This window comes from Cibotium barometz, chromosome 43, assembly GCF_041138505.1.
Source record: "Cibotium barometz isolate CiBa-2024 chromosome 43, ASM4113850v1, whole genome shotgun sequence".
Classification (NCBI taxonomy): Eukaryota; Viridiplantae; Streptophyta; class Polypodiopsida; order Cyatheales; family Cibotiaceae; genus Cibotium; species Cibotium barometz.
The window spans coordinates 17,477,956-17,480,584 of NC_141088.1; the positions used below are offsets into that span (position 1 = coordinate 17,477,956).

Here is a 2,629-nt window from a genome sequence, read left to right on the forward strand (position 1 = left end):
TCCACTCGCCCCGTTCTTCTGTCCTTGTCGCGTGGGAGAGAGTGAAATCTTTGAACTTGGGCGATAAGCGCGCACCGTTCATACGAGTTCCTTCTTTTCAATATATTTAAAAAAGACCAAAAAAATGCATGTTGCTTTTCGTATATTTAAATTGTTTTTTTTTTCAAAGACAAAAAAATGCCTGTTCATTTGAAGATATTTACATAATATTCTCTTTTTATCAATCCACTTCCTTTGAGAAATGCATATGCTCTACTTGGTTGATAGTCAAAGAAATCTACATACATAATTTGGTAGGTGCTCGTCTCGATGTGATGACGGGGTAGGTCTCACGGCTACTATCATTGGGTACATACATAATTTGGTAGGTGCTCGCGACGTGATGGTGGGGTAGGTCTCACATTAACTATTCGGTTACTATCATTGGGTTCAAATGTTTGTATTGATAGATGTATAGTTTACAATAAAGTCGTGCAATCCACCTCCTAGTTATCGTGTGCGGATCATGTACTTCACCAAATACCTAATGTACTCAAGATCAACCATATCTGTAGGCATCAATTTTTTTTTCCTATAATGAATGTTGCTCTATGTCTCATAATCTTTGAAGCGTAGCATGGTATGGTTTCATACAAGTTCCTACTAATATGTTTAGATCTACGGTGCTTCCAATATTTTCTTCCACCACAAGAGTAAAGGAAGGCTGCAACCATATATATTTGTAGCCTGTAGTAGGGACGTCAAATTGATGCTTTTGTAGAAGAGTGAAAGTATCCTTCTGACTCTAAGATTTCATGAGGATTGATGAGTTCATGGGTTCTACAAATTCGATATCTAGGATTGATGGTTTCATGGGGTCACGACCCAGTGAGACATGATCTATTCTCATCACGGAATGTGTTCACTACTTACGTAACTTGTCCGGACTTTCTTGGTTTTAGTGGTGGTAGGTCTCAAACTTAGATCACGGGTTTTTCATCTTATGGCAGCAGTGCCTACATTACATTGCATATGGTGTTACCTTCTTGTACTCCTAAACCCGTAGGTATGTGTGTGTGTGTGTGTGTTTGTAATAATAAGAAGGGTATGCGAGACCCTCATGTAATAAAAATCATCCCACTTTTAAAAAATAAAAATAAAAAATTTACGTCGGCAGCGCTGCCGTAAGATGCTGACGGGAGAACCGAATCGAACTCCAGTTGCTTTCAGATACAGGTACTAGCCCCGTCCTAGTGTAGCGTTCACCCGTCCTTGTGGCGTGGGAGATAGTAGAATCTTTGAACTCGGGCGCCGTTCATAAATTGCAGCGACGAGTGCCTTCTTTTCAATATGTACTCCCTTGCTCACTCTTTGCTAGAGTCTCTCAGTCATGGCAGTCAGCTACTTGCTTCTGGCCGCGCTGATGCTGTTGGCCTCCTCTGCGCCGCCGCTGCTCATAGTCGAGGTGAGTGCCGCCGATGAAGACCCTCTGCAGGACTTCTGCGTGGCGGACGGCGGCCCAGCCAACCTAAACGGGCTGACCTGCAAGCCGCCCAACCGCGTGCAACCCTCAGACTTCATGTCAACGCTGCTTCGTAATGCGGCAAAACCGGTCAAAGGACTGGGCTCCGCCGTTAACCTGGCCTTCGCGACCAACTTCCCGGGCCTCAACACGCAGGGCCTGTCCATCGCGCGCATCGACTTTCAGCCCAAGGGCCTTAACCCTCCCCACGTGCATCCCCGCGCCACCGAGGTGCTCTACCTGGCCCAGGGCATGCTCCAGGTGGGTTTCGTCTCCACCAACAACTCCCTCTTCCAGCAGAACCTCTCCCCAGGCGATCTCTTCGTCTTCCCCCGTGGCCTAGTGCACTTCCAGCTCAACCCCGACATGCACCAGCCCGCCCTGGCCATCTCCGCCCTTAACAGCCAGAACCCGGGCACCTCGCAGCTCGCCGCCGCCCTCTTCGCGGCCAATCCGCCCCTCCCCGACCAGGTGCTCGAAACGGCCTTCGGCATCGAGAAGAAAGAGGTGGACCTCCTCACTGCTAGCGTCAGGACCACCCTCTCCTAGCTGTGACAAGGAACTACAATGCCTTTCAGCGATTTGAGCATCGATGCACTTCTAAATAATTTCACCTTCTAAATAATATCATCGATGTTTCCGTACTAGTGGAGTTGCCGAATCAACTTGCCAATGTAAGCTCTTGAGTAAGTTCATTTATCATAATTTAAATCCAAGGAGTATCTAAAATGAGTGTGTTTAGAAACTTCAAGATACGGTACCAAGCAAAATCGCAGTCTTATGGTATGCATCGATTGATTCTCAAAAACATATTTAACTATCATATATCTGTCTCTTGTTTTGAAAATAGGGATCATGTTGATTCAAATCTGAAATTTCCAAGAAGTTTTGATATAGGTGAAGAAGATACACAAATGGGAAACAAACTGGAGACTAATGTTAGTCCACTGGCTACTTTAATTTAAAAGGGCCTTCAAACAGTGTTGGGCTATTTTATAGGGAAAGAAAATCTAAATTTGCTATCTTGTATTTGTTTACTGAGGTAAATTTGCCAATATTACACTACATGTCAGCACATTACACTCAAAATTTGAAATAGTTGCCCAATCTTTCTATACTTTCAAGTTC

General features: G+C 44.8%; 1 pseudogene across 1 annotated transcript; it reads left to right on the top strand.

Moving 5' to 3' along the window:
- The first annotated feature begins 1,334 nt into the window (after positions 1–1,334).
- Positions 1,335–2,252, top strand: LOC147613625 (germin-like protein 8-2 pseudogene; annotated as a pseudogene). The gene has a single exon (XR_015263237.1). The product of XR_015263237.1 is annotated as a germin-like protein 8-2 pseudogene (transcript).
- The last annotated feature ends 377 nt before the right edge of the window (positions 2,253–2,629 follow it).